Source organism: Erinaceus europaeus, chromosome 4 (assembly GCF_950295315.1).
Source record: "Erinaceus europaeus chromosome 4, mEriEur2.1, whole genome shotgun sequence".
Classification (NCBI taxonomy): domain Eukaryota; kingdom Metazoa; phylum Chordata; class Mammalia; order Eulipotyphla; family Erinaceidae; genus Erinaceus; species Erinaceus europaeus.
The window spans coordinates 137499231-137526790 of NC_080165.1; the positions used below are offsets into that span (position 1 = coordinate 137499231).

The following is a 27560-nucleotide window of genomic DNA, read 5'->3' on the forward strand; positions in this document are numbered from 1 at the left end:
TAAATGTAAAGAAGAAAAAAGGAGAAATGACGACATGCTAAGAGATCGATCAGTTGGAAATTTACTAATTACTGCTTATCAAATAGTTCAGACATTGACAAAAGCACACTTTTACTTAGAACACAGCTGTTCTCACACCTGGATTTAACCTGTTTCATTTTTGTCCTGTTTCTATCAAGCTTTTTTGCTTTTGGTGGTAGTGGGGTGTGTGTACCATGGGGAGTGCCTGGAACGAAAATTCAAGCAAAGCATTGTCTACTACCAAGCTCTATATCCCTGGCCCCCAAAGTTGGGAGTTGGAACCTTTTTGTAGACATCTGCCTCAATCTCCCACTTTTCAGAAGTAGTCAACAATCTGCAACCAAAGAAAACTGAGGATTTGAGAGAGACGATAGCACCACCTGGATATGCGCAGTGCAGAGAATCCAGCTCAGACTGCATTCTTGGAAAGCAAGCGCTATCTTGCTAAGCCACCTCCCCACCTGTGCAACCGCTGTTTTGACCTTTGTGATAACTAAATCCTTGTTTTCATTCTTGCTAGGTATCAGCATATAAAGCTTTTTAGGACACTGTAATCGAAGGAATTCAATCCATGAGGGAAATAGTAAAATAAATGTGCTGTGTTGGTGAACCATAAATGGTATGTATACATTTGTGTAACTTGCCTCTGTCAAACAAGTATAGTTTATTTTAAATTGTGAATGATGTTCCACTATACAAACCAGAAATCCGTGTCAGTACTGCAGTGAATCTCCTTGGACATTAATTTTTTTGCATTTGCTAGTTCCAACATTTGTGTAAAATGAAGGAATAATGAGGCAAGTAAATGCCTGATGTAACCCAATATACACAAGACAGTAACAAATGCCTCGACAACCGAAGAATCGTAGAAAGGATGAAAGGCATAATTAGAATAGCAATAAGTTTTAGAAATAAAGTGTAGGGAGTCAAGATGGCTGACTCTTCAGGAAGTCTCCAGATACTAGCATTTCTAAGTTGAAGCTGGACTTCCAAGCCAGTAGGAGAGAAACTGCAGAAGTGGGGACAAAGAGAAACCATGGTGGAGAGTAATCTCCCCCCCACACACACACATGGTTCTCAGTCCACCACAGGGGTTTGGGAGTGGAGACACAGACCTTTGGTGTATTAAACTATACTCCTATTAACTTATAATCTTATAAATCACTATTCAGTGTGTCGGGGGAAAAATAGATGGGATATGTCTCCATTGACTGCCTAGATTTCAGTTCTGAGTAAATATTCTTTTAGTCTCAGCACTTAAATGTTTCAAACTTGTAAACTGATTGAGTTTTGACTTTGGGCTTAAATTGTTAAAGTACTTCTAAAAATAACTTTTTTTTTTTTTTTCAAATACAGACTCACCTACAACCTTAGACCAGACAGATCAGAGTCATTTGGTTCTGTTAGTATCTAAATTTATAGTTATTAATAGATGACATTAAATGACTTAAGTCATGGTGAGGTCAAATCTAATAAGATAAATCCTAACCATGGGGTTTTCAAAGTAAGCAAGGCTCTCAAGTGACTTGGTAATAATAACTATCTATTGCCTTCTTAAATTCTAAAACTGCAAGGAACCATCCCCATTCTTAAAATTTCTCCCAGTTCTGGAACATTTGGGACTTTGCTTTTATTTCTTGATGCCTCTTCTCTCAGTCCCTAACCCTGTTGGACTGCTGCGGCTGACCTCAACTAAATCAGTGCAGCCTTTTCACTTTGGGTTGTATCCAGGGATGCCAAGCCTGAGACATCAGCCTTCCTACTTCAGTAATCTGGTGAGGCCTTTCATAACACATGGAATTACCTAGTTCCATTTCAAATGGCGTTTTCAACAGATTCTAGATACAGACTAGGGTCTGGGGACTCTATACACATATCCACAATTTGGGAAAACTATATACCTCAAAGCACAAGTGCTTAAAGTTCATTGTGATTAGACTTGGACCTAATAATCTCAGAAAACAAGTAGGCCTAAAGAAGACATCACAAATATTCTAATCCAATATTTGCTACTCAGAGCCTAGACACTCCTCTCCTAGCCCCTAGTTCACCTCCATCAGTCTCATTTGAGTAGGTACACAACAGAAAGTAAACGTGTCTCTCTCCTAGTCTCTTCTGGTAGCATCAGCATTGTAGTCACCCCCTTGATAATCTTTAAAGAAACACTGGGGAGTTGGGTGGTGGCGCAGCGGGTTAAGTGCACGTGGCGCAAAGTGCAAGGACCTGCGTTAAGGATCTAGGTTGGGGCCTCTGGCTCCCCACAAGCAGTGAAGCAGGTCTGCAGGTGTCTGTCTTTCTCTCCCCCTCTGTCTTCCCCACCTCTCTCCACTTCTCTCTGTCCTATCCAGCAACAATGACATCAACAACTACAACAATGTAAAACAACAAGGGCAACAAAAGGAAAAATAAATATTTAAAAACAGAAAAAGAAACACTGTAGATAGACCATTGGCCAAGAGTTAGACAGCAATATATATATATATATACACACACACACTAAACAATTACTGTCCCTATGACAACCTTTATCAGAATCATCAAACAAGTAAATGCAATAAAATTGAAGGATCACTTAGACACCACTAAAATCCTGTTTGTATTTCCTCTAACTTGAGACCAGGTCCCACAAGCCTAATACTGGTTTGGATACAACACACTGCACTCACCTCTTAACAAACAGGAGAAAGTCTAAGCTCGTCAGATAAAAAGACTACAAAAGCTGGAGAAGGGCAAGGGACTGACTCTTGAGTCACTACCAGGCCACCCCATCATCTGGGACCCTGGTCAGGGAATTCTTGGGTTCCCACATAGATAGGATGGGCCTACACCTCTAGTGGATCCCTCTCTCAAATATCACTGGTCACTTCCATGAGGAATGTTGGCATAAGTCCCCTCTTGTGGACCGCTCCAGGACCTTGCCTTTATTATAAAGTAGCAACAGTACAAACTGCCCCACTCTCCAAAGGGAGGCTGAGTTAGCCTACTCTGCCACTTAAGACTGGTCTTGAAATGAGTGCAGCCTAGAATGTTCCCAGCTGTGATCAGACTGACCCACTAGGAGGTTGGTTACCCAGGCTCCTCTCTGTATAATGAAAAAGGTCAATATAGCAATGTCACGTCAAATACCACAATATATTTAGAAACAGTATAATAGGAAATAGTGATATTGCGACTTGGTGCAGGGAGATCAGTGATGACTCAAGATGGTACTGAACTACTGGGTAGACACATGGGGGGAAAAGTAAGTTACTGGCTTAAGGATACATGGCAGCAGTAATGCATAACATTTGGATATGGGAAGTCCCAGGTTCCATCAAACAAAAATGGTCTTTTGCCATCAAAAAAGTCAGATCATCACCTAAAAAGTTGAAATATGGAAGGAATCTGAAGGAATTTTAACCGTTTTTTTAATTTTTAAAATTTTATTTATTAGAGACAGGCATTGAGAGGGAAGGAGGGGGAAAGACATCTGTAGCTTTTCTTCACCACTTGTGAAGTTTCCCCCCTGCAGATAGGAACCAGGGGCTTGAACCCAGGTCCTTGTGCACTGTGGTGTATGTATTTAACCAGATGTGCCACCGCCTGGCCCCCAGTTTCTGTAACATATCATGCCTTTTTTATTGGTGATTTTATATTGATTTACAAAGTTATAATAGGGGTATAATTCCATAATTTTCCCGTCACCAAAGTTCTTTGTCCTCATCTCCATTGGAAACTGCAGTAGTTCTCCCATGATCTTTATACCTCCCTCCCATGGTTGACTTTATAAACTAGTCCATTTTTTTTCTACCTTCCTGTCTTCACTTCTTTTCTAAGTCATAACTACACATATTACTTAGTACTTCTTAGTGCCATTCCTTTTTGTCCTCCCTCTTTTCTCTGATAAGTAAACAGTACCTGACTTCCTTTGGTGTTTTTCAAATTTGCTTCCCTTTTCTATGGTGGCACATAAACAAGATTTCTGGTGACAGAATGTCAGGTCCTGGTGGAATTGGGTTTCAGAGCCATTCGGTCCTTCCTCCCCAGGCTTTGACCTGAGAGTATGGGCCAGAGTTGTTAAGGGGGGTGTGGAAAGTGAGTGTTCTATTTCCTCTAATTGCTTCTCTGCTACAGAGCCTCAGCACGACAGTCTAACCATTGTGCTATCTACCCCCACCCAGATGTGTTGTTCTCTCCCTCTCCTTCCTCTCCCAATTTCTCTCTGTCCTATCAAGTTAAAAAAAAAAAATTAGCTTGCCGAGGAAACTGAAGCTGTCAGAATTTTTAGAAAGTAATTCAACAGATTAGCCACTCTAAGTCTGAAAAGGAAAAAAAAAAATTGGTAGCCAATGAAATAGCTTAACTGGTAGGGTCCCAGCCCAGATTCAAGCCCCTGACAGACGAATAACATAGGAATACTGCAACACTAGGGAGGAGGCTTTGCCGCTGAAAAAGTCGGGCTGGAGTGGTGGAATTTTGCATGTGTGATCATTCACAACATAAGATTATTGATAGTGGCCTTGGAGTTGACATAGATGGAGCTTAAAACTTGTAAGCATGATGTTCTAAATTCAGTCCCAGCACCACATATACCAAAGGATTCTTCCAAGTTCTTACATGAAAGAAATTTATCTGAATTTCTGATGAACTCCTTGTTATTTCTGTAGCTACTCTTATGGCACTACTATATCATGGTGTATAGAGAAGTTTTCTTTAAAAACAAATGTTAGCAAAGACATTCTCACGACTTGCTAAGTGGGGATTCCTGTAGTTTACTTGAGAATATATGTTACAATGGTTATAAGTAGGTGATGGGGAACAAAAAAAAACTATTGTGCTGTCATGGGTTACTTATATGAGTAGTAATGTTAAGGAGGAAACAATGCCCTGGAAAATTAACAATTATTTCCAAGTTATTCAACAATTATTGCATTTCCCCAGTTCACCACACGATGGCATTGTTTAATGCTTTTCACTTGTGAATTTTCTACTATTTACACCATTAGTCAATGAACAGCTTCTTTCTAATGTAATATTAGATTAGTACTACTAGAACTAAAATTTAGTGTGCTTCTTTGAAGTTTCTTTAAGTAGAACAACTATAACACTAATTCCCTCATTTTATATTCATAAAATAGTAAGATTGGTGATAAATTACTCATGACTTGTCTAAAGTAGAAAATGGAAATGAATATTAGAGCCAGAATATTTTTCCATTTCACATGTACCTGGAATCCTTCACTATACACAGTAAATGGAGAAATTGAAATTTATTTCTAGGAAATGTATTATAGATTGGTATAGATTATTTTATTTTTGCCTCCAGGGTTATTGCTGGGGTTCAGTGCCTACAATATGAATCCACTGTACCTGGAGGCCATTTTTTTTCTCACTCTGTTGTCCTGGTTGCTGGTTGCTGTCATTATTTCTGTTGTTGCCACTAATGTTGCTGGACAGGACAAAGAAATTGAGAGAGGAGGGGTCAGGTGGTGGCGCAACTAGTTAAGTGCACACACTGCAGTGCACAAGGACCCAGGTTCAAGGTCCTAGCCCCATCTGCAGGCTTCATGAGTGGTGAAGCAGGACTGCAGATGTCTCTCTGTCTCTCTTCCTCTCTGTCTCCCCCTCCCCTCTCAATTTCTGTCTGTCTCTATCCAATAATAAATTAATAAAATAGTATTTAAAAAGAAATTGAGAGAGGGGAAAGAAGATACACACCTGCAGACCTGCTTCACTGCTTGTGAAATGACACCCCTGCAGGTGGGGTCGAACCGGAATCCATCCTTGCTCTTCTTCATGTGCCCTTAACCTGCTGCGTTACCGCCTGACCCCTAGTTTAATTATTATGAGGAGCTCTGGAATTTTATTCTATAACTTTGTTTTTTTATTTTTATTTATAAAAAGGAAACATTGACAAAACCATAGGATAAGAGGGCTACAACTTCACACAATTCCCACCACCAGAATTCTGTATCCAATCCACATCTCCTGATAGCTTTCCTATTCTTTAACCCTCTGGGAGTTTGGACCCAAGGTCATTGTCGGATGCAAAAAGTGGAAGGTCTGGCTTATGTAATTACTTCCCCGCTGAACATGGGCGTTGACAGGTCGATCCATACTTCCAGCCTGCCTCTCTTTCCCTAATGGGGCAGGGCTCTGGGGAAGCAGAGCTCCAGGACACATTGGTGGGGTTATCTGTCCAGGGAAGTCTGGTTGGCATCATGCTGGCATCTGGAACCTGGTGGTTGACAAGAGAGATAACATACAAAGCCAAACAAATTGTTGAACAGTCATGGACCTAAGGGCTAGAATAGTGCAGATGAAGAGTTTGGGGGGGGGGGTTCCTCCATTTTGTAGATAGCTAGTAGGCATATTTTAGTTATATTCCAAAGGGCCTGTGGCTATACTAGTTTGTTTTTTGTATTTTTTTCCTTTTTCTTTTTGCCCCTGAGCCTGAAGTCTGATATGCCTGTGGATCCAAGTTGTTGTCTTGAGATGATGTCATTGCTGGAAAAATGACCAGAAAGCTGGATCAGGGAAGAGAGTAGCTCCCAAATATGGGAAAGGTGTATAAATATTGTTGATTGTAAACCCCATCGATTTGATGTGATCTGAGGCCCAAAATTAGCTTAGGAGCCTATGTGGCCTCTGCATCCCTGTAGATCTGAGCTCACATTCTGTGGTCATGAGTAGGAACATTCCAAGCTGCCCCAGTATCAACCCATCTTCCTCAGGTGTAGCAGAGTATGTTGTCCATCCTCCCTTCAGAGGATGGAACATTCTCTACCATTGTTGATCCAAGTTGAGGGCAAGTTCCTATGGGGGCCCACAAAGGGGTCTATTGTGTTGTTCCTGATAGAGATGACCGGTAACAATGGAGAGGGATTTATTCCAAGTCTAGGACCATCAAGTCTGTTTGGAAATCTCAGGACTCCACGATTAGGTCCCCAACTGATGAGTTGGCCTGATAGTGACTAAAGAGTCATCGTTAAAATATGCCAGTCTCTTGCCCTTATTCAGCTTTTGCAGACCTTGCTTTGATAAGGTTAGCTTTGGAGTGAGTAAGGGAACTGTAATAGGAAGTAGGTGAGGAGAGTTAAGTCTGAGTAGACACTATTTCGTTAAACTTGATACTGACTCACCACAGACTATTGTGTTTTTTTGCTTTCAGGAATATATTTTGCCTTAATTTATGGATACATGTGAACATATGCTGTATCTTACGGGTGGTCTATATCTAGGTTTTGGGACTTTATTAGGAAGTGAAACTCCTGGAATGGAATTAGAGAATACCATGAAAGGAAAGGTCTTACCCGAGTATTGAGGGTGAAGAGTTGACATTCCATGCCTGACGTCTCTGGAAACAGTCTGAAGTGAAGCATGCTGAGGTGGTACTCACTGCATTGATTAGGCTGGGATCAGTGGATGTAATATCATTTGGTGTGACTTGAGAGAAGCAAGCAGGAAAGTGAGCCCCACCCCAGAGGTTGCAGGATTGGGGGAAATACAGGCTCTATAGAGGAAGTGGGAGGTTCCTGCTGTCTTAGGGTTTAATAAGACAATAGATAGTTATTGCTATAATCACATTGTTTGGCAATTGGGTTAACTTTGAAAAATCCCTTTGTTAGGATTTGCTATATCGTATACCACATCACCATATTTTATGTCCTTTGACATTATTTCTTTATAGCTGTGCTACCGGTTGCTACTATTCTGCCTGGACTAAGCTTTTAAGAGGGTCAACATTTCAAAGATTCAACCTATGTATTAAAAAGACTCAGTCTGTGCTTTAAAAAGTTTGAGACATTCAATCAGTTTTTCCCCTCTCATATTACTTAAATAGTGATTTATATATATGACTACAAATTAATAGGAGTGTAAATTAATAGGAGTATAAATAAACACCATTCCCACCACCAAAAGACTGTTTTCCATCCCACCTGCCCTTCCCTCTCACCCCCCCCACCCCCCACCCCCCACCCCATGAAGCTGAACATCTACCCTCAACCCAGGGTTTTTACTTTGGTGCCCTACTCCAAATTTAGTCAGATGCTGCTTTGAGTTTCCCTTTCTGTTATTCTTTCTCAACTTCTGTTGATGAGTGGGATCATCCCATACTCATCTTTATCTTTCTGACTTAGCTCACTTAACATAATTCCTTCTAGCTCCATCCAAGATGGGTCAGAGAAGGTGGGTTCATTGTTCTATATAATAATAGCTGGATAATATTCCATTGTGTATATATACCACAGTTTCTCAGCCACTCATCTGTTGCTGGGCATCTGGGTTGCGTCCAGATTTTAGCTATTATGAATTCTGCTGCTATGAACATAGGTTTGCACATATCTTTTTGGTTGGGTGTTATGGAGTCCTTGGAGTATATCCGCAGGAGAGAAATTACTAGGTCCTATGGAAGGTCCATGTCTAGCCTTGTGGGAGTTCTCCAGACTGCTCTCCACAGCGGCTGGACCAATTTCCCCCCAGCAGTGCAGAAAGGTTCCTCTTTCCCCACAGCCTCTCCAGCATTTGTTGCTTCTGTCCTTTTTGATGTATGCCATTCTCACAGGAGTGAGGTGGTATCTCAGTGTTGTCTTTATTTGCATTTCTCTGACAATCAGCGATCTGGAGCAATTTTTCATATGTTTGTTAGCCTTTTGGATCTCTTCTGTAGTGAATGTTCTGTTCATATGCTCTGTCCATTTTTGAATGGGGTTGTTTGCTTTCTTGTTGCTAAGTTTGCTGAGCTCTTTGTATATTTTGGTGATTAGTCTCTTGTCCGATGTATGGCATGGGAAGATCTCCCATTCTGTGAGGGGTCTCCTTGTTTGTGTGATAGTTGCATTGGCTGTGCAGAAGCTTTTCAATTTGATGTAGTCCCATTGGTTTGTTTCTACTTTAGTCTTCCTTCAGTTGGGTTTTTTTTCATCAAAGATGTCCTTGAGGTTTAGGTGGGAAAGTGGTCCACCAATGTTGTCCTCTAAGTATTTAATAGTTTCTGGTCTAACATCCATGTCCTTGATTAATTTTTGTTTCTGGTGAGATAAGGTGGTTCAGTTTCATTCTTCTGCATGTTTCAACCCAGTTTTGCCAGCATCATTTATTGAAGAGCTCCTCCTTCCTCCATTTAATACTTAGGGCCCCCTTACCAAAGGTTAGATGTCCATAGGTGTGGGGGTTTAGTTCTGGGCTTTCAATTCTATTCCACTGGTCTGTGTGCTTATTTTTGTTCCAGTACCTGGCTGTTTTGATTATGATGGCCTTATAATATAGTTTGAGATCTGGGAGTGTGATGCCTCCATTTCTGTTTCTTTTACTCAAGATTGTTTTGCAATTCTGGGTGTTTTCTGGTTCCAGATAAATGATTTTAGTTTTTGTTCTATTCTCTTAAAGAAGCTTATTGGAACTTTGATGGGTATCGCATTAAATTTGTTTATGGCTCTGGGGAGAATATTCATTTTGATGATGTTTATTCTTCTAATCCATGAGCATGGGATGTCTTTCCATTTTTTGGTATCATTTTCTATTTCCTTGAATAGTGACTCATAGTTTTCAGTATACAAGTCTTTCACTTCTTTGGTCAGCTTTATTTCTAGATACTTTATTGATTTTGCTGGAACAGTGAATGGGAGTGACTTCTGGATGTCTTCTTTGTCAGATTTAGTGTTTGCATAAAGATATGCTACTGATTTTTGTACATTGGTTTTGTAACCTGACACTTTGCTATATTGCCTAATTTCCAGTAGTTTTCTGCTGGATTCTTTAGGTTTTTCTATGTATACTATGCTATCATCTGCAAACAGTGAGAGCTTGACTTCTTCCTTTCCAATCTGTATTCCTTTTATTTCTTTCTCTTGCCTGATTGCTATGGCAAGAACTTCCAATGCTATATTGAAGAGTAATGGTGGTAGTGGACAGTCCTGTCTAGTCCCCTATCTGAGGGGGAATGCGTTCAGCTTCTGCCCATTGAGTATGATGTTGGCTGTGGGTTTGCTATATATGGACTCCACAATCCTGAGAAATTTCCCATTTATTCCCTTTTTTAGCAGTGTTTTGTGTGTGAATGGGTGTTGGATTTTGTCAAAGGCTTTCTCTGCATCTATTGAGATAATCATGTGGTTTTTGGTTTTGCTTTTATTGATGTGGTGAATGACATTGATTGACTTATGTATGTTGAACCAGCCTTGCATTCCTGGGGTAAATCCCACTTGGTCATGATGAACAATCTTTTTGATACACTGCTGTATCCGGTTGGCCAGGATTCTGTTTAATATTTTGGCATCTCTGTTCATCAGAGATATTGGCCTGTAGTTTTCCTTTTTTGTTGTGTCCCTATCTGCTTTAACTGTTTTGATTTATTTGTCTGTGATTGGTGCATTTAGGTTTTGTAGTTATTCTTGGTTCAGTTTTGGAAGGGAATATGTTTCTAGGAATTCTTCCATTTCTTCCAGATTCTCTAACTTGGTGGGTATAGTTCTTCATAGAAGTTATGCATGATTTTCTGGATTTCTGTGGTGTCAGTTGTGATATCTCCTCTATCGTTTACAATTCTATTTATTTGAGTCTTCTTTTTTTTTTTTTTGTGAGTCTGGCTAGGGGTTTGTTAATCTTGTTTAATTTTTCAAAGAACCAACATTTGGCTTCATTGATCTTTTGTATGGTTCTCTTATTTTCGATGTTGTTTATTTCTACTCTAATTTTAGTGATTTCTGTCCTTCTGGTTGCTTTAGGGTTCCTTTGATCCTCTTCCTCTAAGTCCTTAAGGTGTGCAGTAAGGTCGTTTATTTGAGCTTTTTCTTGTTCTTTAATATGTGATTCTATGGTTATGAATTTTCCTCTCAGTACTTCTTTAGCTGTGTCCCAAATATTTTGATAGCTTGTGTCTTCATTTTCATTTGTTTCCAGGAACATTTGAATTTCTTGCTTGAGTGTCTCTCTGACCCAGCAGTTCTTAAGCAGTATATTGTCTAGTTTCCAAATTATGTGACTTTTAGTAATTTTCTGTTTGTTGTTAAATGTTAGCTTTACTACACTGAGAAGATACTAGGGATGATTTCAATGCTCTTGAATTTGTTGATGCTGTCTTTGTGGTCTATCCTTGAGGATGTGCTGTATGGACTTCAAAAGAATGTGTATTCCAGTTTTTTGGGGTGAAGAACTGTGAAAGTGTTCAGGCGGTCTAGTCTGTCCATCTGTTCATTTAATTCTTTTGTTTCTTTGTTGATTCTCTGCTTTGTTGATCTAAGTGTGAGAGTGGGGTGTTAAAATCTCCCACTGTTATTGTATTACTATTGATGTATTTTTGTAGTTCTTTCAGTAGGTTTTTGATGTATTTATTTACATGGTCCCTCACTGGGTGCATAAATGTTAATAATTATCAAATATTCTTGGTTGATTGATCCTCTAATCATTATGTAGTGGCCTTGCCTATCTTTTATTACTTTATTTAATGTCTATTGTGTCAGAGATGAGAATGGTTGTTCTTGCCTTTTTTTTTTTTTTTTTTTTTGTGGTCCATTAGCCTGTATGATAATTTTCTATCCTTTCACTTTAAGTCTTTGTTTTTCTTGTTGGGTTAGATGGGATTCTTGCAAGCAGCATATGGTTGGGTTGTGTTTTTTGATCCATCCTCCCACTCTGTGCCTTTTAATGGTTGAGTTTAAGCCATTGACATTTATTGATATTGTGAATTTAATGTATTCTAGTGCCATTATTCAACAAATTTTTTATTTTCTCTGATATATGGCAAGTATTATGGTGATGCTTTTGTTTATAAGTGGTTTTTTTAGAACCTCTTTCAGGGTAGGTTTGGTGATGGTTGTCTCGTTTAACTGTTGTCTATCTGAGAAGTTTTTGATCCCTCCATCTAGTCTAAATGAAAGTCTAGCATGATGTATTATCCTTGGTTGAAACCCTTTTTCATTGAGGGCTCGATAGATATCTTGCCATTCTCTTCTGGCTTTTAGAGTTTGAGTGGAGAAGTCTGCTGATAATCTTATGGGTTTCCCCCTGTATGTGAATTTTGTTTTTCTCTTGCACCCTTTAGGACCCTTTCTTTATCCTTCTTTTCATTGTAACTATGATGTGTCTTGGTGTCTTCAGGTCTGGGTTGATTCTGTTTCAGACTATCTGGACCTCTTGAATCTTAATGTCCTTTCTGTTGTTTAGGTCTGGAGAGTGTTCTTTTATTATTTCCTCTATAATGTTTACTTCCCCTTCCTCTCTTTCTTCCTCTGGTAGGCCAATTATATGAATGTTACTTCTTTTGAGATCATCCCATATGTCTCTGTTGTTGTTTTCAGTGTCTCTCAATCTCTTTTTGAGTTATTTTACCCCTTTCTTAGTTTTCTCTAGCTCATCCTCTGTCTGGCTATTTCTGTTTTCTGCTTTTGTTAGTCTGCTTTCCCTTCCCTCAGTTTCTTTCTTCAGTTCTGTTATAGTATTAGCTTGTTCTGCTAATTGACCTTTTAGTTCTGCTATTTCAGCTTTCAGTTCTTTAATTACTTCAAGGTAGCTAGTATTTTTCTTGAGGGTCTCATCTGTTATTTCCCTAGTTCTGATAGCCCTTCCCCTCCCTCTATAGTTCTCTTCATTTCTGTGATTATTAGGTTTACTATTGCTTGCATACTTTTCTTATCTATGGTTACTTCTCACTGATTTTGGAGTTTCTTCTGGGCTCCTGTTTTGATTCATTGTGGTAGCACTTTTATTTGCTCTTGATTTAACCTTTTTTTTATTGATGTGTTTTTTATTTTTCTGTTCTGTTTTTCTTCAGTTGTTGTGTTTTGTGTATAAGCCACGCTATACTAAATACCTTTAGGACAAATGCAGTCACCAACCTCAGAAATTACAACAGTAGTAACTGAAGCAAGGATTGATGCAGTTTAACCAATATCAGCTAGCCAAACAACGCCTCCAGTTCAAGAAAAAGTAGCAACGAAATTCAAACGAAAAAGAAAGAGAAAGGAAAAAAAAGGAAAGCAAGAATAGACAATTATGCAAGTCAACTGTCCACTGTAAATTGTAGGGGTAGCAAGAGGAGAAAGGGAAATAGAGAAGAGACACACACAGTACACTCTGAGTCAGATTTCTTCCCAAAAATAATTCACAAACGAGTATCAGTGAATTCAGAAAGCAAAAGAAGGAGGAAGGAAGAAAAGAAGACAAAAACCAAAAAAAAAAACACTGAAAGGAAAACAGGGTTGTTTTTTTTTTTCTTTTTTTGAATTAGCTAGGAGGATGAAAAATGGAGGGTGGAGGGAAGAGGTAGAGTGAAGAGTGAAACAAGTTCCTCTCACAATGGATAGGACACCCAGTCACCTAGCAGTGACTAAAAAAAACAATAACAGTTAATTTTGGTCAACCTGAAGAAGGAATGGGCAAGAGGGATATATGTAATATATATGTAATACATATATGTAATAGTAATAATAAAATAGAATAGAGTAAAAAAATCCTAACAGTCAGTCTGCAGCTTGGATGGCTCTGGATTGGCTCAGGCCGCCTGAGCAAAGACAACCAATTGTAAGAAGTATCAAAAAAAGAAAAAGAAAGAAAGAAAAAAGAAACCTCCAGGTAGTCTTTCCCAGGCAGGGGTCAGGCTCTGATTGGTCAGATATTTTGTCACTCAAATAGAGCTCCAGTCACTTAGAAAAAAAAAAAGAAGGAAAGCAAAAAGTAAAAGGGTTGGAATGACACCGTAGTGAGCCAGGAATCTTGGTAAAGAAAATAGCTCAGCAGGAAACCTGCTAGGAGCAGCTGTCCAGCCCCTGGGGGTTGATTCTGGGGTGGGGGGAAGGGGGCGCTTCAGAAATAATCAAAATATTTCCTTTTTTTTTTTCCTCTTGGCCTCTGTTTTCTAACCCAAGAGTGAGCTATAGGACTCCTCCTTGGTGTCACACTTAGGACCCCTTATTCACCCTCCTGATGATGGCCCAGTAACCTACCCTATCCGAAGAATTCTAGGTCACAAGCCACTCCTTGCTGGAGCTCACTCCAGCAGCTGCCTCCAAGTCACTATCTTGGCTCCGCCCCCAACTTTTTTTTTTATCCAGAGTACTGCCCAGCTCTGGCTTATAGTGGTGTGGGGGACTGAACCTGGGACTTTAGAGCCTCAGGCATTGGGAGTCTTTCTGCATAATTATTATGTTATCTACCATCCACCCTCTACAACATTTTTTTTAAGCTCAGGAGATCATCCACTTATTTTCTTTCCAATATATTATTTGTGATTCACAGTGGCTTACAAGATTGTTAGATTACAGTTTAGAGTTCCATACAAATACCACAAAATTCTGTGTCCCCTCCCCCTCCCGAAGATAAACATAATAGTTCTCTCAGTCTTAAAAATAGTTTTCTTGCTTCTTTCTTTCTTTTTGCTTTTATTTCTTTCTCACTTTCCTTCTTTCTTTCTGTCTTTCCTTTTTTCTTTCTTCAGGTTCATGTGTCTCAGATCCACATATTCATGACACGACCTGGTAGTTGTCTTTCATCTCTACTTACTTCACTAAGCATAATCACCTCCAGTTCCATCCATTTTGTCCCAAAGGAAACATCATCTGTTTTGATTGCAGAGTAGTATTCTATGGAGTATATTAGATTACACTTTTATTATAGAAAATGTTAACAGATACAGATCAATAACCAGATGAAAGAAGATAATAGAACAAGTTTAAGGGAAAGATGTGCTTCTATGCCCTTTCAGGTGCCATTCTCTCTACATCTTACTGTACTTAGCATGTGAGCTCACTCTGAGGTTCATCATTCAGATTTCTTTTTTAAAAAAAATATTTATTCCCTTTTTGTTGCCCTTATTTTATTGTTGTAGTTATTATTATTATTGATATTATCATTGTTGGATAGGACAAAGAGAAATGGAGAGAGGAAGGGAAGACAGAGAGGGGGAGAGACAGAGAGACACCTGCAGACCTGCTTCACCGCCTTTGAAGGGACTCCCCTGCAGGTGGGGAGCCAGGGGCTGGAACTGTGATCCTGATGCCGGTCCTTGCGCTTTGCACCACATGCGCTTAACCCGCTGCACTACTGCCTGACTCCCCTGTCATCATTCAGATTTCTATGCTGCTCACCTGGCTTATAGTGGTGCAGGGGATTGAACCTGGGACCTTGGAGCTTCATAGCCACTATCTTATTTCCCCCACCCTCAGGCTCCTACTTTGCAGTGTCTTACTAAGCCAAGTACTACTACTTAACTCCTTTGATCTTGAAAATGATGATACTTTTATAAAGTTATGACTAGCATTTTGGTAATTTTTTCCTGTGGAAAACATTATAAGGGAGAGTTGATGCCTTGATTAGATTATTTTGCTGTGTGTGTGTGTGTGTGTATTTAACAATTTAAGAATATTTATTCTCCATGATGATACAGTGTAGACATTAACTAATTTCTAAAATAAATTTAATAGAGTTCTGAATAGGTAAACGTTTTTGTGACTAGTGTGCATTTAGTAGTGAGATGAACAATGTTATGTCCTCTCTCTCTCTTTCTCTCTCTGACACCAGATTTACTGCTGAGGTTTAGTGCCTAAATTATAACTCTACTGGTCTCAGTGGTTATGTTTTTTTCCTCTCTCATTTTTTTTCTTAGAGACAAAAAATAAATGGAGATATAGAGAGCACCACTCCATTGCTCTACTATTCATTAAAGCTTCTCTTGCAGGTGGGGACTTGGGGCTTGAACCTGGTAATTTCATGCATGTGTTCTACTATGACCTCTGTGATTAACTTTTTTTTATATTTATTTATATTTATTCCCTTTTGTTGCTCTTGTTGTTTTATTGTTGTAGTTATTATTGTTGTCATTGTTGTTGGATAGGACAGAGAGAAATGGAGAGGGGACGGGGAAGACAGAGAGAGGGAGAGAAAGATAGACACCTGCAGACCTGTTTCACCGCTTGTGAAGCGACACCCCTGCAGGTGGGGAGCCAGGGCTTGAACCAGGATCCTTATGCGGGTCCTTGTGTTTAGCGCCACCTGCGCTTAACCCGCTGCGCTACAGCCCGACTCCCTGTGATTAACTTTTATCAACCTTATCAATCAATCATGTAAAGCCAAATTTTAAAACACTTTTAAGTTATTTTTTTAAAAATTTCTTTATTGGGGAATTAATGTTTTACATTCAACAGTAACTACAATAGTTTATACATGCATAACATTTCAACTTTTAAGTTCTAAAGTATCTTCTTATACACTAATCTGTGCAGTTTAATGAATCTTCTTTATTTTTCTGCCATACTTCTCACTGGAGCTTCATGCCTGCATGATTCCATTGCCCCTGGCACTCCTCGCCTATTAGATAGAGGGTGGGAGACGGAGAGAAAAGGAAAGAGACCACAGTACTGCTGCCACTCCCATGACAGTCGTGCTGTCGTGTGCTAGTGGGGCCCTCTAACCTGGTCTTCAGGCATGCTAAAATGTGAGCTGCCCTCTAACCTGGTCTTCAGGCATGCTAAAATGTGAGCTGCCCTCTAACCTGGTCTTCAGGCATGCTAAAATGTGAGCTGCCCTCTAACCTGGTCTTCAGGCATGCTAAAATGTGAGCTGACTTCTGGCCTGCGGTTTAATGTGTATATGTAATAAGTTTTGGTATAATTTCTGTACTTTCTTTTTCTTCTCCATCTCCTATTTCTTTTCCATTCCTTCCTTCTCTTCCTCCCTTCTTTCCTTCTTTTTCTTTCTTTCCATTCCTTCTTCCTCTCTTTTTTTTCTTTGTCTTCCCTAGGACTTTATTGCTCCAGGCTGACTTTTAGATGGAGAGGTGCAAAAAAGAGTGAAAGAGAGAGAGAGAGAGAGACACCACAGCATAGCCACAGAGTCCTCCAGTGTGATGGGTCCTGGACATGATCCTGGGTAACACACAGGTGGGCTACTTTTCAGGCCCATTAGTCCATTTGGGTAGTGAATACCCCCTTTGAAGCCTGTTTCAAAACAAGACTATGAGATATCTTTACTAAATTACCTCCTTTTTTTCTACCTCAAACCCAGTGTTTAGAGTTATGATCAGTGCATGGAGGTCTCAATTTATTTGTAGGATGAAACAGTTGAGTAGATTGTAGTAGAGTGGAATAAGGATGACCCCAAGACTGGGAAAATACTTCGGGTAGTTTTATCTCTGCACTCACATGTTGTATTATTTTAGGAAAATCACTTCACTCACCAGGCCTCACTTTTTTTTTTTCCTACATCCTTTTTTTTTTTCCTTAATGTTTTTTATGTTATCTTTATTTATTGGGTAGTAACAGCCAGAAATCAAGAGAGAAGGAGGTGATAAAGAGGGAGAGACAGAGAGACACCTGCAGCCCTGCTTCACCACTCGCAAAGCTTTCCCCCTGCAGCTGGGGACCAGGGTCTTGAACCTGGGTCCTTGTACATTGTAGCATGTGTGCTCAACCAGGTGCACCACTACCCGGCCCCAGGCCTCACTTGTATCATTAGTAAAATACAGATTTGTCACCATTTCCAATGTTCTCATTTGCTTTGGTTTTAACATGCAGTGTAAGTTGCTTCCTTGATAAGTTTAGGGGCTGGAGAGAGCCAAACACATTTTAAGACATGTCTTGAAACAATCTCAGATGTCTCTCTGTGTGTGTAGGAGAAAATGAAAAAAAGAAAATCTGAAAATTAACACTGAAATTTTCCCACCATCTCATCTTTGGAATCCACTCAAGTCTCACCAAATGTTACAATAATTGTCCATGAATCCAATTCAAAACTGTGGCCCATCCAGCAGTGATGTTTCTGTAGTCTCATTTACTCTGAAAGCCTCCTTAGTGTTTCTTTGATTTTTATGACCTTGACTTCTGAAGAGGACAGGCTTCTTATTTTGTAAGCATCTCTCAATTTGAGCATACTTGCCAGTTCCTCCTGGTTGGAATTGGGCTGTGAATCTTTGCAGGGACCTCATAGAAGTGAGGCTGTGTAATCAGTACTTCTAGTGGTGGCACTACCTAACAATTTGTCTCATTACTGATGACAGTAACTTTAGTCACTTGATTATATAGTTTCTCTCTCTTTCTCTCCCTCCCTTACTTTCTGGCAAGCTCATGTGGAGGAGCAAACAGATTGAGAGAGAGTTTGGGCACCTTTCTACCTTTCTTGGACATCATAGGAGTCATAAATAGGGTTTTTGTTTTCTTCATCATTGGGGCCTCAACAATCCAGGCCCACTTTTTCAGATAGAATGAAAGAGAAAGAAGACGAGAGGGAAAGAAACCACAGCTCCGGAACGTCTTCCAATGCAGTGGGAACTGAACTTGAACTTGGGTCACACGCTTACCAAAGCAGGTACCCTGCTACATAGGCTACCTTGCTGGCCCAAGGGACTCAGTTTTGATTCAGACCTGTACATTCCCGCTCAGAAGTCCATGCCATTCTCTGTTGCAAGGGCTGTTTTATTTTCTTATTTACTGAAATGATCTCCTTTCTTTTTAAATTTTTTATTTATTTATTTATTTTTATTATCACTATTTATTGGATAGACACATTCAGAAATCGAGAGGGTGGGGGAGATAAAGAGACACCTGTAGTACTTCACCATTTATAAAGCTTCCCCCCTACAGGCAGGAATCAGGGGCTCAAACCTGCCCTTGAGCACTGTAACGTGTGCACTCAACCAAGTGCATCACCACCTGCCCCCTTGAGATGATCTTCTTCGTGAAAAAGTACCAATGTCTCCTAGTTCATTTTCCTTCCCTCTAATCTCCTTAACTCATGCTGCTCCATTAAACCCTGCTACAAGGCTCATTTCCTACAAACATGTCTACCTCTGACATCAAAGTTTCCTTAAGTTGTTTATTGAATCTGGCAAGGGACAGAGCTGTGAGGTTCCAGTAATGTCATAAAATTTCACCTTTAGGAAAAGAACATTTCTGCACACATTAAAACTATCTAAGATTAAAACAAATTTAAAAAGATAAATAATGAGAAGAAAGAGAGGTAGTAAAATTTTTACAGTGCTTTGATCTGAGCCCTCAGCTCAGGGAAAAGGACCAATCTGGACGGTACCTCCTTTCCCTCACTTCCCCCAACACACCAAAGAGAGGACGGTCCCCCTGCACTGCAGAGACCAGGTCTGGGAAACCTACCAACAACCCACAATGGAAACTGGAAAAGGAAACTGATGTTTTGATTAAGCGAATATTTGAAATTATTTCATTACAAAGAAAAATATTCCAATTAAAGAGCCGCGCATTCAGTATTCACAAACACAAAACAGATGCAGTATGCGTTCAGGTTGAAACCAAATTGGGAATAGCTCTCCCAAATCTGTGTGGACATATTTAAACAATATAATTCATAACAGAGGCCTAGAGAGGTTTCTAAGGAGACAAAGGAGTACTATACACACATTTCATGATCCATGATCCCTAGAGTATGGGTAGGACCAAATATAATAAATACATGCCTTCTATTTTGCTCTGCAATTTCCACATATTTTCAGAGTGACTGTATTACTTATTACATGAGACACTAAAATCTTTGGGAAATGTATAATGATAATTTTTTTAGAACCAAATTATAAAAGCAATTAGCCACTAGGGGAAAAAATGTTTTTATTTTATTTATTTTCCCTTTTGTTGCCCTTCTTGCTTGTTGTTGTAGTTATTGATGTTGTTGTTGGATAGGACAGAGAGAAATGGAGAGAGGAGGGAAAGACAGGGAGGGGGAGAGAAAGATAGACACCTGCAGACCTGCTTCACCACCTGTGAAATGACTCCCCTGCAGGTGGGGAGCTGGGGGCTCGAACTGGGATCTTTATGCCAGTCCTTGCTCTTGGTGCCATGTGCGCTTAACCTGCTGCACTACTACCTGACTCCCAATAATAAATACATTTAAAGAAATGTTTAAAAGCTTCTGAATAATTATTTTCAGTGAAGTTTTGAGAAGTTGCTTTCTCCCTGAGCTTTGGCCAGATATCTGTTAACTCTAGACTTGGTTTCTGTTCTGCTTTCAGAACCCAATCTCAGTCAGCCATAGCAAGTGAACATTTATCATATGAAGATGCCTCTGAGGGTTCTATCAAGACTGGCTGGACTGCTAGTACCATTGACTCTATGGTTTGGGGACCCCACCTTGCTTATAACTTGGCTCTACAGAATCTTCACTGCTGTAGTATGTGGGAGGGAAGTTCTTGCATGAGGACTTCTCCAGAATGCAAGACCACTTATTGTGTCAAATGATGTACTATGTAGAGGCATTTTTTTCTCTGCAAAACTGGGAATCTTGTAGGAGGAAACAATATTTTTAATTTCTTTATCGGGGGATTAATGGTTTACAGTCAACAGTAAAATACAATAGTTTGTATATACATAACATTTTCTAGTTCCAGGACCTGAACGCCCCCCCCCCCCAATCCCGGAGTCTTTTACTTTGGTGCAATACACCAGCTCCTGTCCAAGTTCTGCTTAGAAACAATATTTTTTACCTAAATGTACAATTTGAATTTAACTTAAGAGTAATCCAGAAATTGCTCAAAATCTATACCAGCAATTTTTTTAAAACTATATTTATTGGATAGAGAGATAGGAAGGGGAACACCTACAGCACTGCTTTATCACTCGCAAAGCTTTCTCCCTGCAGGTTGGGACTGGGGCCCGGGTCCTTGAGCATTGTGATATGTGCGCTCAACCAGGTGCACCACCACCCGGCCCCAACTAGCCAATTTTCTTCACTTCTATCAGTGAATCTAGAAGGCACAAGTCCATGTTGCTATACTAAGGGTTTTTTTTTTTTTTTGCCTCCAGGGTTATCATTGGGGCGCGGTGCCTGCACTACAAATCCACTGCTCCTGGAGGCCATTTTTTCCCTTTTGTTGCCCTGTTGTTTATCATGGTTGTTATTATTATTGTTCTCATTGCTGTCATTGTTGTTGGATAGGACAGAGAGAAATCGAGAGAGGAGGGGATGATAGAGAGGGGCAGAGAAAGATAGACACCTGCAGACCGTGCTTTACCGCTCGCCAGTGGGGAGCCAGGTCTCGAACCAGGATCCTTGAGTGGGTCCTTGCGTTTGGTGCCATGTGCACTTAACCCACTGCGCTACTGCCTGACCCCTATCCTGAGTTTTTATTTCATTTAATGCTGTTCTATGTTTTCATTATCATGCTTCTAGAAAAATAGTTACTTGCTCTATTGAATGCTGTGACAAGAATATTTCCCACATAAGTATGTCTGAGCCCACTTTTGGCCAGACGTCTGTGATGCAAAATGAGTCTGAGAACCCATAGGAATGTTGATTTCAATCAAGATGACAGAGATGTGTACCTAGGAGATTACATTTACATTGAAAGTTTTATAATTGACTAAGTAAGGGAAATGAAAGATGTGGCTAGACTGATAATTTAAAAAAAAATGATAGTAGTAGCAACAATGATGATTACAAACACTGGAGTTTATTAGAAGTTTTCTCTTGGGAACCAGGCAGTAGCACAGCGGGTTAAGCACACATGACACAAAGTGCAAGGACCGGCATCAGAATCCCATTTTGAGCCCCTGGCTCTCCAACTGCAGGGGAGTCGCTTCACAGGCGGTGAGCAGGTCTGCAGGTGTCTGTCTTTCTCTCCCGCTCTCTGTCTTCCCCTCCTCTCTCCATTTCTCTCTGTCCTGTCCAACAACAATGAGAGCAATAACAACACCAATAATAACAACAATGATGATAAATAAAGGCAACAAAAGGGGAAAGTTTTCTCTTGGCATCATGCTAAGCACATTATATTCTTTTTTTTTTTAAATAGGGAGCCCAGCTCAAGAGCTATTTTTCTTTTAATATTTATTTATTCCCTTTGTTGTCTGTTAGTTTTACTTTCTTTTTTTAAAAATTATTTTATTTTATTTATTTATTCCCTTTTGTTGCCCTTGTTGCAGTTATTATTATTGTTGTCGTTGTTGGATAGGACAGAAAGAAATGGAGAGAGGAGGGGAAGACAGGGAGGGGGAGAGAAAGATAGAAACCTGCAGACCTGCTTCATCACTTGTGAAGCGACTCCCCTGCAGGTGGGGAGCCGGGAGCTTGAACCAGGATCTTTATGCCGGTTCTTGAGCTTTGTGCCACCTGCGCTTAACCCGCTGCGCTACAGCCCAACTACCCAGCACATTATATTCTTAAGTTCATTTCTCCTCCACAATGCCACCAGTATGGAGGCAAATACCAGTAACATCTTTGTTATTATTATTTTATTTTTCAGATGAGAAGATTAAGATACAAAGTAATGAATTGAGGGGACCAGGCAGTGGCACACTGGGTTAAGCACCGGCTCAAGGATCCTGGTTCAAGACCCTGGCTCCCCACTCGTGTGGGGGAGGGGGCACTTCACAAGTGGTGAAGCAGGTCTGCAGGTGTCTGTCTTTCTCCCTCTCTATCTTGCCCTAATCTCTCAACTTCTCTCTGTCCTATCCAAAAAAAAAAAAAAAAATAGACTGCAGGAGCAGTGGATTAATAGTGCAGACACAGAGCCCCAGTGATAACCCTGGAAGTAAAAAACAGACACCCTCCCCCAGTTTGATTTATTGATTTATCAACTTAAAAATGTAAAGTGACTGAATTAGGATCTTTAACAAGATCCTGGGCTCTAACCTATTACACTATACTATTTATTGCCCTTTATTTGTCAAATCTTTTTCTGTATTGTGCAGACTGTTACTACGTGTGTGTGTGTGTGTGTGTGTGTGTGTGTGTGTGTGTGTGTGTGTGTGTAAATACATGTCAGGGAGCTAAAATCCAAGCCTGACAACAGGATATATCATAGCCATTACCATGTTTTCATGCTTAGATCTTCCTGAATTCATCATTTGACAGAACTACCCAACAATTTAGGAAAACATTTTTAGTAATTTTGAATGGAATTCTTTTTCTTTTTTCTTTTACCAGAGGACTGCTTAGCTCCAGCTTATGGTGGTGCGGGGGACTGAACCTGGGACTTTGGGGCATCAGGCACGAGAGTCTCTTTGCATAACTACTATTCTATCTACCCATGCTGAACAGATTTTTTTTTTTTATGGACAAATTACACTGTGTTTGCAACATGTACTCTCTACAGTAAAGTTCTTTATCTTCCTTCAGTGGGGAGTTGCAGTTCTTTTTATTATTATTATTATTTGGATAAAGAAAGAATAAAATTGAGAGGGGAAGAAGTAGAAAGGGAGAATTAGAGACACCTGCAGTATTCTTTCATCATTAGTGAAGTTTTCCCCCAGCAGATGGGGCCCAGGAGCCTGAATCTGGGTCCTTGTGCATTGTAACATGTATTCTATCATCCGTGCCACTATGTGGCCTCAGGAATTGTAGTTCTTTCTCTTTTAGAACCAATAATTACTTCATATCCATATCTTTTACATAAATAAATTAAAAAAACCTTTTTATTTCCCTCCAGGGTTATTGCTGGGGCTCAATGCTGACCCTACGAATCCACTGCTCCTGGTGGCCATTTCTCTCTCTCTTTTTTTTTTATTGATAAGACAGAGAAATTGAGAGAGGAAGGAGAGACAGAGAGGGAGAGAGAAAGATAGATAATTCCGGACCTGCTTCATGTCCCATGAAGCATCCCCTGTGCAGGTGGAGAGCCAGGGGCTTGAACCCAGATCCTTACTTGGTCCTTGTGCTTTGTAGTATGTGTGCTTTACTAGGTGCACCACCGCCCAGCCCATAAATAAACAACTCTCCATTATTAAAACCACATAAAGGGCTCTTTTTCCTCCTTATCTCATCTCCGTCTGGCTCATTCTAGGGGAATCACTGGTAATAACATCATTTACCTGTGTATCCATTCTTCTGGAGAACAGCATAACCACCAGTCTCAGTGACACATTGATCCAGATATCCAGGGACCAGAGACAGAGGACAAAAGATACATTGCTATGTTCTCTCACCTGTTCTTTCTTTCACATCTTGGGCTGATTCTGTGGGAGCACAAGACATCTAAACAATCAGTGAAGGAATATCTGGTTTCTGTTACAGTTATAACAAAACCTTGGAGTGAAGACTAGCTTGGACATGTCTGATGATACCTTGTCTACACACCACTATTTATAAGTCCACATGGACTCTTACAAGCAGTGAATCAACAGCATCTGCTGTAGACCTTGCATAGCCCCCAAATAAAACTCATCTCAAGCCTCCTCGTTACGGCCAATAAGGTCTGTCACACCTGGCATATTCATGGACAGCAGAGGAGACTTTCCAAATGTGCCTTTCGGGGAATCAGAACAGCAGTCAACTAACTAGATTATAACCCAAAGTTTTACCAGTAATGAACACTTCACCTCCTGAGGGTAGGAGTGCGTGAACAGAAGTCATTGTCTTTCTGGGTATTGCACTGAAGAAGAGGGAACTCTCTGTCCACGTCAACAGTGTTGTTCATCTCTGTGCATGTCTTATATGAGAGCATTCTCTCAGGAGAATTCATGGCTCTGACTGAACAAATGCAATGGCTTCTTCTTTTACCTACATTATTTTTCCTCTACTTACATTATTAACAATTGCTTCCTCAAGAAAATGTACAAGCGGTATTTCTATTGGCATCTGATTGGGTGGGGATAGATAACATAATGGTTATGCAGAACAGACTTTCATGCCTGAGGCTACAAGGTCCCAAGTTCAATCCCCTGCACCACCATAAGCCAGAGCTGAGCTCTGGTAAAAAGATAAAAAAGACTTATATATATATATATATTTTTTTCCTATTAGCTACTGATATATACCATTGCCCTAAACAGGGAGTTTTATTATTATTTTTATTTAGCATCTTGAATATGGTAAAAAAAAAAAAAAATTCACTTGGATCAAAAAATACAATTGAAAAAAAAATACAATTGAATTTCAGTGTCATACAGTATACAAAATGAATTCCAGATGGATTAAAGACTTAAATAGGGAAAACAAAAACATTTGGGGGAAAGAATATGAATACTTTCATAAGCTGAAGTGAGAAAAAGATTAACAGGTCTATTATGTTAGAATGAATAATTTTAGTGTTTCCAAAACATTAGATTTAACTTTCTAAAACAATTTAAAAAAAAAAACAAAACTGTGAAAACCTTACGAATAACTTCAGCTACTGCTCAGCAGAGAATTTATCCACTTTTGCCATCAAGGTTATTGCTAGGTTTCAGTGATAACTTCACCACTGCCAGCCGCCATTTTTTTTTTTTTCCTCCTCCTCCTTTTTATAGAGAAGAGAAAAACTGAGAGGGAAGGGGGATAGAGAGGGAGAGAGAAAGGACACCTGCAGCCGCACTTTTTCATTATTTGCGAAGCTTCCCTAGAGGATGTAGGGACTGGGGCTTGAACCCTGGGTCGGGACACCTGGTAATGTGTGCACTTTACCCCAGACCCTGCCATTCTTAGCTGATTTGTCTCCCTACACCCACTACATGTTATCCGATTATAAGAGAGGACATTTAGCAAGATGATTACGGTAAAAACCACCAAAGTGGACCTATCTCCAGTGCGACATCCTAATGAGAAGGACAATTTTGGACACACTGAGAGATAATAGACATGCACAGGAGAGAGGGAGAGAGTTTGGAAAGATCATTTGAGGGCACAATGAGAAGGAGATCATCTGATAGCCGAGAGAGACCCCAAAAGAAATCAGACCTGGGGGTCAGGCAGTAGCGCAGTGGGTTAAGCCCACATGGCACGCGCAGCGCAAGGACCCATGTAAAGATCCAGAAGGATCCGGGTTTGAGCCTCCACCTGCCTGCAAGGGGATCGCTTCACAAGTGGTGAAGCAGGTCTGTAGGTGTCTTATCTTTCTCTCCTCCTCTCTGTCTTGCCCTCCTCTCTCCATTGCTCTCTGTCCTATCCAACAACAACAATAATAGTAACCATAACAACATTAAAACAAGGGAAAGAAAAGGGGAAAAAAAAAGAATAGTCTCCAGGAGCAGTGGATTCGTGGTGCAGGCACCGAGCCCCAAATAGCCCTGGAGGCAAAATAAATAAATAAATAAATAAACAAACAAATACTAAGAAAAGAAATCAGACCTCTCAACATTTTGATCTTAGACTTCTCACCTCGACTTTTGAAAGTAAATTTCTGATATTTTCATTTTGTTTCATTTTCATTTTATTTATTCTCAAATATTTTACTTACTAATTCATTCACTTTGGATAGAGATAATTGATTGGGGAGGGAGAGAAAGAGAGGAAGAGAGAGACAGAGAGATATCTGCAACCCTGCTTCACCGCCTGTGAAGCTTCCCCCTGCAGGTGGGGACCAGGAGCTTGAACCCAGGTCTTTGTGGTGGTGATGTGAGCACTCAAGAGCGTGTACCAGCAGTTGATTCCTTGTTTTACTTATTTATTTATTTTTACTACACACAGCTCAGCTTTGGTTTAGGGTAGTGTAAGGAATTGAAACTGGGCCTTCAGAGCCTCAGCCATGAAAGTTTTTTGCGCAACCTTTATACTATCCCCCACCTTAATTTATTTTAGTTAAGTTACTCAGTCTCAGGCTTTTTGTTATGGCAGCTGTAACACATTTCACAGCTAAGATTGCTCCTGGAGAAGTTTTCTTTACTTTTTTGTTTTTAAGTTTTTTAATTTATTTTATTTTTGTGAGAGATGAAGAGAGAGAAAAACACCAGAGCACTGCTCAGCTCTGGCTTATGGTGGTGTGGGGATCAAACCTGGGACTTCATAGCCTCAGGCATGAGAGTCTTTGCACAACCATTATGCTATTTACCCCTGGCCCTGGAGAAGTTTTCTAAGCTGCAGCACAGGGGGTAGAGAACTCAAGAAGATTAAGTTTTCCTGAGTTGAGAAACTGGAACTAGAGTAGGGAGTCAGATGGCTAGAACAGAGTACAGGGGTAGGAGAGAGCTATACAAACCTCAGTTGCATTTTTTTTCTTTTGCTAGTTTATTGTCTTTTATTATTTTTTTTTAGAAGCAAGTGAACTGATTCTTTTTTTTTCCTTAACATTTATTTTATTTATCATTGGATAGAGACAAAGAGAAATTGATAGGAGAGAGGGAGGTAGAGAGGAAGAGAGAGACAGAGAGATAACTGCAGCTCTGCTTCACCGCTTGTGAAGCTTTCCTCTTGCAGGAGGGGACCAGGGGCTTAAACCTGGGTCCTTGCTCACTGTAATGTGTGCACTTAACTAGGTGCTCCGACCCCTGGCCTTCCTAATCTGCATTTTCAGTTAATCACTGATCAATATGTGCTTGTAGAAAGCTACCTGAAACTGGAGAAAGAATCATTCAAAAGGAGTTTACTTAGTAAAACTTGCAACTCAAGCAAGACTAGAGATAGCTTGTGTTTCTATGGACCTGACTAGGAAGCCACATAATTTCTTTTTTTTTTTTAATTTCTTTATTGGGGAATTAATGTTTTACATTTGATAGTAAATGCAATAGTTTCTACATGCATAATATTTGCCAGTTTTCCATATAATAATACTACCCCCACTAAGTCCTTTATCATCCTTTTTGGACCTGTGTTCTCCCCCCCCTCCCCCCACAAACCCCAGAGTCTTTTACTTTGGTGCAATATGCCAATTCCAGTTCAGGTTCTACTTGTGTTTTCTCTTCTGAACTTGTTTTTCA

General features: G+C 40.0%; 1 long non-coding RNA gene across 1 annotated transcript in view; it reads left to right on the forward strand.

Annotated features, from left to right (window-relative positions):
- The first annotated feature begins 331 nt into the window (after positions 1-331).
- LOC132538158 (uncharacterized) overlaps positions 332-27560 on the forward strand; it is a 76776-nt gene continuing 49547 nt past the window's right edge. The window contains exon 1 of the long non-coding RNA XR_009549613.1: positions 332-640. This is a non-coding gene — a long non-coding RNA (uncharacterized LOC132538158). The remainder of the gene's footprint in view (positions 641-27560) is intronic.